A 10366-nucleotide genomic window follows, 5' to 3' on the forward strand; every position below is an offset into this window, starting at 1 on the left:
ACTTGTTAATGACACTGGGCTATAGTTCAACGGGTATTCCTTACTTCCTCCTTTATGTATTGGGACGATATTAGCCCTCTTCCAGTCTCTTGGTGCCTTCCCTTGTGCTAGTGAGACATTAATCAAGTGTGTGTGTGTGTGTTTGTATGTGTGTGTGTGTGTGTGTGTGTGTGTGTGTGTGTGTGTGTGTTTTCAATGGGTTCATGTACATTTTTTTTAGGCTGTGTGTGTATGTATGTTATTGACAAGAACTAATCTCTCTCTCTCTCTCTCTCTCTCTCTCTCTCTCTCTCTCTCTCTCTCTCTCTCTCTCTCTCTCTCTCTCTCTCTCTCTCTCTCTCTCTCTCTCTCTCTCTCTCTCTCTCTCTCTCTCTCTCTCTCTCTCTCTCTCTCTCTCCATCAGTGCACCAATCAATGATTTCCTGTTCTTGTGAGAGAGAGAGAGAGAGAGAGAGAGAGAGAGGTTGATTTACCCCATCTCTCTCTCTCTCTCTCTCTCTCTCTCTCTCTCTCTCTCTCTCTCTCTCTCTCTCTCTCTCTCTCTCTCTCTCTCTCTCTCTCTCTCTCTCTCTCTCTCTCTAAAAAGGCTAACGTGACACCGATTTTTAAGAAAGGGGACAAAAAAATACCAGGTAACTGACCCATTAGTCTAACTTCAATTGTAGGTAAGCTACTTGAGAGCATAATTAGAGACAAAATTGTGAGTTACCTCGAAAGCCACTCATTAATTGGGGATTCACTACATGGCTTCCGTAACAAAAGATCCTGCCTGTCAAACCTACTGACCTTTTATAACGATCTCTTCTCAATTTATGACGTAACCAAATCATTGGACGTAGTCTATCTTGATTTCCAGAAAGCGTTTGATAAAGTCCCACATCATAAATTACTTTATAAATTAAAGCAAATAGGCATTGACGGTCAAGTAAACCAATGGATCGCGAATTGGTTGAGCAACAGACAACAAAGGGTTGTGATTGACAGATTTAACTCAGAGTGGGCGCCGGTCACTAGTGGCGTCCCTCAGGGCTCGGTTCTTGGCCCAGTGCTCTTCATTATTTACATCAACGACGTGGATGTTGGACTCAATAATCGCATTAGTAAATTTGCAGACGACACAAAGATTGGTAACTCGGTTCTCACTGGCGAAGACAGGCAAAGCCTCCAAGAGGATTTGCACAAAATTTCAGCTTGGTCGGATAAATGGGAGATGCCCTTTAACGTAGACAAGTGCCAGGTCCTTCAAGTTGGAACAAAAAATAAGAAGTTCGATTACGAAATACGCTGCGTTAAACTCACAAGTGTTAAGGACCTGGGGATTAAAATTGCGTCAAACCTCAAATTCTCACATCAATGCATCGATGCAGCAAATAAAGTGAACAGAATGTTGAGCTTCATTAAAAGAAACTTTTTATTAAAAAATAAAGATGTAATACTTCCGCTCTACAATAGTTTAGTCAGACCCCACTTGGAAAATGCGGTACAGTTTTGGTCTCCCCACCATGCAAAGGACATTGCTAAACTAGAAGGTGTTCAGCGTCGAGCAACAAAAATGATCCCTTCCTTGCGCAACAAATCCTACGAAGAAAGGCTTTCCTCCCTTAACATGTTCTCTCTTGAGAAACGTCGCCTCCGAGGAAAACTGATCGAATGTTTTAAAATACTTAATGGTATCACGAATGTAGACAGATCAACATTGTTTATGATCGATTTAAGTTCCGAATACAACATAGTGTCTGATTCTTCCAGCAATGATCATTGACAAGCGGGGGTGGTGTCGCCCTTTTGTCAAAGCTACGCAACCTACTGACAAAAGCGCAAGAGCAGTAACGTTGAACATTTGTTGCGTGCGAGTAAACGTGCAAAAGTCAATTTAAATATATCTGTCACTTACGGGCTCCGGGCAATCCTTGATGGCGATCTTGGAAATGCAATCTGGGCAGTCGCCAATAACAGCGACTCACTGATACTAGGAGACTTTAGCTACCTGTCGACTGGGCGACACCAATAAATTTTTGAAGGTGAGTTCCATAGAAGTCCAATTTCAGAAGAAAGTGTCTGACCAAATGGTTTCTGAATAACTCGACAAAATAATATGCGCCGGCCTTGTTATGGTAGAATAACCTAGTCGTAATGTCACGGTAGGAGAACACCTCGGTTTCCTGCGATCGCAGCAGTGCGCGTGGAAGCTCAGCGTGGTGGGCTGAAAATGAAGTAGGTGCCCCAGTTTAAAAGAGCCAACTTCGTAGAAATCCGGCGAAAACTAATGAATGTGCAACTATCCAGATGACGGCAATGCGAAGACGCCTGGCTAAACTTTAAAAATCATGCTCACTCGGCAGGACACATTTGTCCCCTTGCGAGAAAGCGAATTAACACTAATAAAGTCCACCTTGGTTTAATAGCAGTCAAACACTCTCAGTCAAGGAGAGAAAAATTGTCTTACAGGTTAAGAAAAAGACCAAAAAGCACGCCCGAAAACATTAGACTTTTACAATGATGCAAGGCGACGAGTAAAAAGATTAAATTGCATCTGACGTAGATATGAAGAAAATGTGCAGCCAACTGTAAAATAAATCAGAAATCCTTCTTCAGTTACATAAACAACAGAAAAGGCAATCAAGTGGGTGGACCTTTTAACAAACAGCAGCCAGTTGCACTAGTGAGCTGACAGCCAACACGTTGCAAACCTATTAAATAGTACTTTCACAGTGTTTAATAATGTAGTCCTCCCTACCACCACCAACACCAGTGCTAATGTAAATCCCGAGCATACGTGCTAACTGAAATAAAACCCAGTAAGTCCTTAAAGCCTCAAATCACTTAAAACAAATAAAAGTCCTGGACCTGATAAAATATGTCCAACTCTGCTAGAAAGAAACAAAGAGGCGAAAGGCACTCTCCTCCCTCACAACCGTATTCAATATATCCTTTGCGACAAAGGCATTGTCCCTTCAGATGGAAAAAAGAGCTAACGTGACACCGATTTTTAGAAAAGGTAAAAAAAAGTACTGGTAATTACAGGCCCATTAGTCTAACTTCGGTTGTAGGCAGCTACTTGAGGCATAGTAGAACAAATTGGCAGGATTGCCAAATGCACTCATTAATTGGGACTCACAACATATTCGAAACAAAAGATCACCCTATCAAATCTATTAACCTTTTATAACGACCTCTTCACTGTTTATGACGTAACCAAATCATGGACGTAGTCTATCGATTTCAGAAAGCGTTTGATAAAGTCACATCATAAATTGTACAAATTAAGCAAATAGGTATTGACGGTCAGGTAAACCCAATGGATCGCGAATTGGTTGAGCAACGAACGTAAAGAGTAGTGATTGACGGATTTAACTCAGAGTGGGCGCCGGTCACTAGTGGCGTCCCTCCAGAGGCTAAGTTCTTGGCCAGTGCTCTTCGTATTTACATCAACGACGTGGATGTTGGACTCAATAACCGTTAGTAAATTTGCAGACGACACAAAGATTGGTAACTCGGTTCTCACTGAAGGCGACCAAAGAAAGCCTCCAAGGAAGGATTTGCACAAAATTTCAACTTGGTCGGATAGATGGGAGATGCCCTTGCGTGAACAAGTGCCAGGTCCTTCAAGTTGAACGAATGAAGTTTGATTACCGAAATGCGCGGCGTTAAACTCAAAAGCGTTCAATCGTCAAGGACTTGGGGGTCAAAATCGCGTCAAACCTCAATTCTCACAGCAATGCATCGATGCAGCAAATAAGCGAACAAGTGTGACTATTAAAAGAAACTTTTTATTTAGAATAAAGATGTAATACTCCCGCTCTACAACAGTTTAGTCAGCAGACCCCTTGGAATATGCGGGTACCAGTTTTGGTCTCCCCACCATACAAAGGATATTGCTAGAATTAGAGGTGTTCAGCGTCAGACGGCAAAATTATCCCTTCCTTGCACCATAAAATCCCCTCTGAAGAAGGCTCTACCATAACATGTGTTCTCCTCTTGACTTGTCGCCTCCGAGGAAAACTGATCGAATGTTTAAATGCTTCATGGTTTCACGAATGTAGACAGATCAACATTGTTTATGATCGATGACACTTTGCCAGGAACAATGGCGTAAAACTCAGATGTGAACAAGTAAATTCAGACTGCTGAAATTTTTCTTCACCCAACGTTGTAGCAGTGCGAAGAATGGAATAAACTCCATCATCTAGTGGGTCAGTGTAACACGATTGACTCGCCAAAATAAGCTCGATAGCGTCTAACTAGCCTTCAACTTGATATCAACTAGAGTAGAAATGCAGCGTTTGAGTCTTCTGATTAATGTAATCACTTAGGTTTAAGGACAGACCACAAGTCTGGACCATGGAGTCCTGTATTGGTCTGATTTTTCTGTAAATCTCTCTCTCTCTCTCTCTCTCTCTCTCTCTCTCTCTCTCTCTCTCTCTCTCTCTCTCTCTCTCTCTCTCTCTCTCTCTCTCTCTCTCTCTCTCTCTCTCTCTCTCCTTCAGTGCACCAGAAAATCCAATGATTTCCTGTTCTTGTGAGAGAGAGAGAGAGAGAGAGAGAGAGTGTGCTGGCAGAGAGAGAGAGAGATTGAATAATTCCCCTCTCTCTCTCTCTCCTTCAGTGCACCAATCAATGATTTCCTGTTCTTGTGTGAGAGAGAGAGAGAGAGAGAGAGAGAGAGAGAGAGAGAGAGAGAGAGAGAGAGAGAGAGAGAGAGAGAGAGAGAGAGAGAGACGACCCCATCTCTCTCTCTCTCTCTCTTTCTCTCTCTCTCTCTCTCTCTCTCTCTCTCCCCTTCAGGTGCACTAATCAATGCTCTCCTGTGCTGAAGACAGCGAGAGAGAGAGAGAGAGAGAGAGAGAGAGAGAGAGAGAGAGAGAGAGAGAGAGAGAGAGAGAGACTGATTTCCCTCCCACCCCCTCTATCTATCTATCTGTGTGTGTGTGTGTGTGTGTAATCCTACCTCAGGGAAAGCCAAAATGATCTAGGATATGACCTGGAAAATGCCTAAAAACTCCTAATGAAAGCCATATCAAATCTGTGTGTTTAGATTCACGGTACAGAGGAAGGGTTAGCTTCTACACCAGGGTCACAAAACTACTCCCTGGAAATGCCAAAACTCCTAGAGAAAGCCTCATCACCATATGTGTGTGTGTTTGTGTGTGTGTGACAATGTTTGATAATATGAGTACACGACCCCTTCACTAGACCCCAGACGATGCAGGATCTTGCGTCAGTCTTTAGAGGTGGTGTGCCTGGAAGCCTTACATTTGGTGATGAATAATCCAAGGGCACAGTAGTCTAGGAACTCCCCATGCGTTGCAACTAATACCGAGGAAACCACTGTTGGCTGGAGATTTTGTGGCCTCTTTGTAGTCGATGAGCGTAATGACGACTCCCTCGTTCGTTATATTACCCTCGGCTTAGCCAAAGGCACAGTCGCAGGTCATGTAACTATAATGATGGTGGACATAGCATTGTTGCAACACTCAGTTTTTTATTGCCTTGACCTAGTCTTCGGGTGTATAGACGCGCTCCTTAGTTAGTTTACACCCTGGATGTTAGTGAAGGCAGAATTGTGGGCCGTGTACCAGGACCAGGTAGACATGGCTCCTGCTGCTCTTGCCCGGGGAGAGGCTAGGCGCACAGGTTTATCCAGCTGGCCCTATAACATCTCCATCGAAACCACCTTACTGTATTAATATCTGGGCTATTACTATGTGGTTGGACCTCTTTTTTGACGACAATAGTTAAAGACCGTCAGATGGCAGTGAAAAAGTTTGACGCCACGTAAAACTCCAATTAACCCATGATAACAAGTCTTTTTGCCTGAACCACAGGTAAACAAACAGCACCAAGGGACATTGAGATTATCGCCAGGTCACGCCACAAAGGTCTGGGTCAGAGGCTCGAAGGCTCTAGCAACTCCATGCAACGCTTATTTTAAAGCCATGTATCGTCTTCTCTGACAACACATCAACTGCAGCGCCTTTGATGTTGTCGGCAAAGGAAGCTTTCAAAAGAACCCAATTTTACTCTTCAGCGCCATAACAAATGTTAGACTGATCGCAAATTCACAGACTCTATTAAGGTACTATCATCAGGCTTAGTGCAGTCTCATTTTCTTTGAAGGCCTGGCTGGGTTCCTCCTACCTCTGGAGTCAGGTTTGGGAGTGCATTCGGCTTCCCCAGAACGCAAACCGCTTTCCATACCCCACCTGCCCGCTGCTTCTTCAATTTTGTCCCAGAGAAACACTCATCAGCAATTACCGCGACCATTAGTGCCGTGAACGACAGATACAGTACTTTGCCAGTGTTATTACCCACGGCACGGCTTTGAGGAATGGACGGCGCATAAGCGTTCCAAACTCCTGCGTGTCCCCCCTTTGCACTCTGCCTTCGGATCTCCCTGGCATTTTTGCAATAGTCAGCGACGTGACTGTTTCGCTTACAATAGAAAATAACAGTTGAATTTAGGCTCGGTGACGGATGCAACCACGGATGAAGTAGGAAGCGCCACCATTATCAATTTTATCATTATTCCCAAGGCTCCATATCAGCTGGCAAAGGGACACCCTCTCTTCAGCTTTGGTCTTGAGTTTGAGAGCAGGAAATCATGTAGTTGGTCATCGAGGGTTGAAGACGAGAGATAAGTGAACTCCTTCCACCTCAGCCTTCCTTACATTCCTGTCTAGTATATATTAGTGCCTTTTCATCGCTCGGCCTCGCTACCCAGTGCTAGAATCATTTTAGATATCAAAGGTGTTAGTCGTTCACGTTTATTTCAGTCAGGGGATATGTATTGAAATTTTACTGGCTTCTGACTCTGGGGTAGTTTACTGACTGGCCCTGGTGGTAACGTGATCCTTTTTCGGTGCCAAGAACTTATTACGGTTGATGAGAGGCGGAAACATCTGAGAGTTAGACCTGACCGTAAAGCTTGTATTGAGTTATGGTGCCCCTGTTAGTCAGTCAGCTAAGTTAATTACTTCATCCATTAGTTAGATTATTAGTTCATTGGGTCATTAGTTAGTAGCCAGTCATCATTAACATAGTTAATCAGTTAGTTCATTCCTGAACTAGTTAGTTATATATAGGTGTGTGACAATAATGAAGGCCAGTGCTGTGATTATTAAATTGTATTTAGGGCCGGCACGTCACAGCAAGAGGTCATAATAATCCACATGATAATAATCTTTTCATACATATTCTCTCATCAATAATTTTCTCACATAATTTTGTTGATTTTTTCCCTTGTCAACAAGGGTCTATACTGGTACATTGCGGGTTGGGCCAGACTGTGGTGACTTCTTCCCTCCTGCTGTTCATCTTCTTCTTCCCCTCCTTCAAGTCTTCCTTCTCCATTTCTTCCTCACCTCCACACCTTTTCCCTTCACGCATGTTTTTCTCCCCTCCTCATAAAATTCTCTCGTCTTCCCTCAGTTTTCCATATCGTCTCCCTCCCTTTTATCTCTCCTCCTCCTCCTCTTTTTCACTCTAGACATCCGCTTTTATCTCTCTTTCCTCAATCATCCTCTCCTTCCTTCCTCCTCCCTTCCTCTCTCTTGAATTCATCCTCCTCCTCATCTCTTTGCATTCTTCCTTTTGCTCCGGAATCATAATCCTCTCTCTCTCTCTCACCTCTCTCTCCACCTATAATCCTCTTGCCTAGGTTCAATAATTTCTCTCCTTCCCCTTTTCGTCAGCCAAAAAAATCCTTCCGGCACTAATTTCCTCTACCTTCCCTCCCTCCTTGGCACCATTCTTCTTCCTCCTACCTCCTCCCTCCTCCTTCGTTGTCTTCCTCCTCCATCTCCGCTCTTCCTTTTACGTATATTAATTTTTCCTCCTTCCTGACGTTCCTTCTCTCCCGTTTCCTCCAAACATCACATCTTTCTCTCCTCCTCCTCACTTCTCTTACCTCCTCCTCATTTTGTCCTCTCTTCCTCGGTATGGTAGTCCGTCTCCATACATATATCGGTTCCATGTTATTTCAGCCACTCAAGATCTCCTCCTCAGTGCGTAATATTCGTATGGAGGCGTCTGGCCAAGATAGGGTTTGATGACCTGTTCTCGAGTATACTAAGGTCGATTTCTTCCCCCAGAAGCACTTATAAGACTCTCTGACCCCTCGCCTTTACACCATATACAAGGTCTCTAATGCCTATCTTAGTTTGATGTCTTCCAACCAGTTTTGTAATCTTTTGCTTTGGCTGACATCAAGATTTCTTTACCTTCTCTGTTCTGTTTTTAGTGAGACTTGTGTGTGTTGTTCAGGCTTCTCCCATTGATATATTTGTTTCATTTGTTGGTTTTTGTTTATTATTTAGAACTTTTGTTTAAAACGTCTATTCTCATGTCTTTCATGCTTTGCTCTCTCTGAGTTCACTTTTTCTCATGTTTCTCTCTCCCTTTCAATCTGCTTTCATTCTGACTTCTCTCTTTGTTCTCTCTAACAATCTACCTCCTCCTCTCCAACTTTTCCTTGTTTTGACTCCCTTATTAATCCTTCTCTTATTCTCTCCCCTTTTAATATTTTCCTTTTACTCAAAGCATCTCAACTCTTCTTCATTATAGACTTACCTGATACTCTCCATCAACTTTTTACCATTTTGATTCCTCTTCTAATAGCTTTTGTTAAGAACTTTAATATCTGCCTATGTATATATATATATATATATATATATTTTCACCTATATATATATATATATATATATATATATATATATATATATATATATATATATATATATATATATATATATATAGTGCATTTTTTTGCCCATTTTGGCAAAAAAGTGCAAAAATGCTCTTAAAGTCCATTTTACTTAAAAGACTCTCCAGAGATAAACTGCTTTGGTGTCTGCAAAATAATAATTATAAAATTTTTTGGCAATTATTTATTTAATAGACAGCTTAAACACATCAGCCAACAGAGCACATTTCCTTCAGCTATGAGGCCGATTCTGCATGAACCTGACATCTTGTTCTTTCTTCTTCCAGAGGTATTGTGGTGTGTCGCTTGCAGAGACAGCGCAGGCAGACCAAGACGCACCTTGAACCCTTCAGGAGATGTTTCGTTCAGCCGTTCGATTCTGCAGAAGGAAAGAGAGTCACGTTAATCAACTCTGATGACTTGTACATCTCTGTGGACTCTACTCTGCTAGGGACTGTTTTGTAAGCCAGCGTCACGGAAGATGGAGACTGGAATCTCTGTACTATGAAGTCTTATAAATAAAGTTATAAATTAGAACTATGGACTTATATCTTAACCAAAAATACAATCTGGGTATCTCCGGACGCTTTTGAGGTAAAATTGACTTAGGTGCATTTCAACATTATCAAGCATTAACAGCAATTTTTGTCATTTTCAAGCTACTTTTTGGAGCCATAAACCTGATATTTTGAACATTTTAAAGCTAATTTTATTTATATTAAAAGGGAAAACAAATTTTTAAACGAGCATAAAACTACTTGTATAAAAGTAAATATAGATTAATACGAGGGAACAAACATGAGAAATACTAGAGAAGACCAAAGGAAACTTTATAAGAGAACGACAAGAGATTGCATATAAAGAGCTCAAAAGTTATTGGAAAAGCAATGGAAGTTAAGAGAAATACATGAAATAAAAACCCATAAAAACAACACCACTCAAAAATGAGAACACAAAGACGCTAAACATCACTAAAAACTGAGGTTTCTGGACAAAATATATATATATATATATATATATATATATATATATATATATATATATATATATATATATATATATATATATATATATATATATATATATATATATATATATATATATATATATATATATATATATATATATATATAGCTAGCTAGCTCTGTGAATGCACCAGACCTTGTCACCTATACAGCACAGTGTGTAATAGTAACACCTAGGATAAGGAGGCTGACACATCGACAGTATCAATATTACTATGGGTGCAAAGCGAGCTTCAGGACGCGTTCTGGTATTACTGCTACCCTGAGAAACCTGATGGAAAGCATTACCTGAGGTCAAATAGAAGTTGAAGGCAAGTGCTTCACATCAAACTACTAAAGAAAGGAATGGTGAATGGGTACAGTGAAAAATTTAATGTTATTCCATGGGTTAATTTAGGGTAATTTAGTGGTTATTATGACGTTTATGAAAGGTAAACAAATGCAGTCCTCAGAGGTTAAATAGGGGCGATTAAAGTGGTAGGAGGCTTCTCGTCAAACTACTAGAGAAAGGAACGGTGAATATCCAGCAGAAATTTGACATTATTTACAGTATAATTTAGTGGTTATTACAGCGTTTTGAAAGGTAACAACATATAGATATTATTATACTGCCTACAATATGAGCCTTTGTTGACAGCGT

The sequence above is a fragment of the Eriocheir sinensis genome, unplaced genomic scaffold, assembly GCF_024679095.1.
Source record: "Eriocheir sinensis breed Jianghai 21 unplaced genomic scaffold, ASM2467909v1 Scaffold399, whole genome shotgun sequence".
Classification (NCBI taxonomy): Eukaryota; Metazoa; Arthropoda; class Malacostraca; order Decapoda; family Varunidae; genus Eriocheir; species Eriocheir sinensis.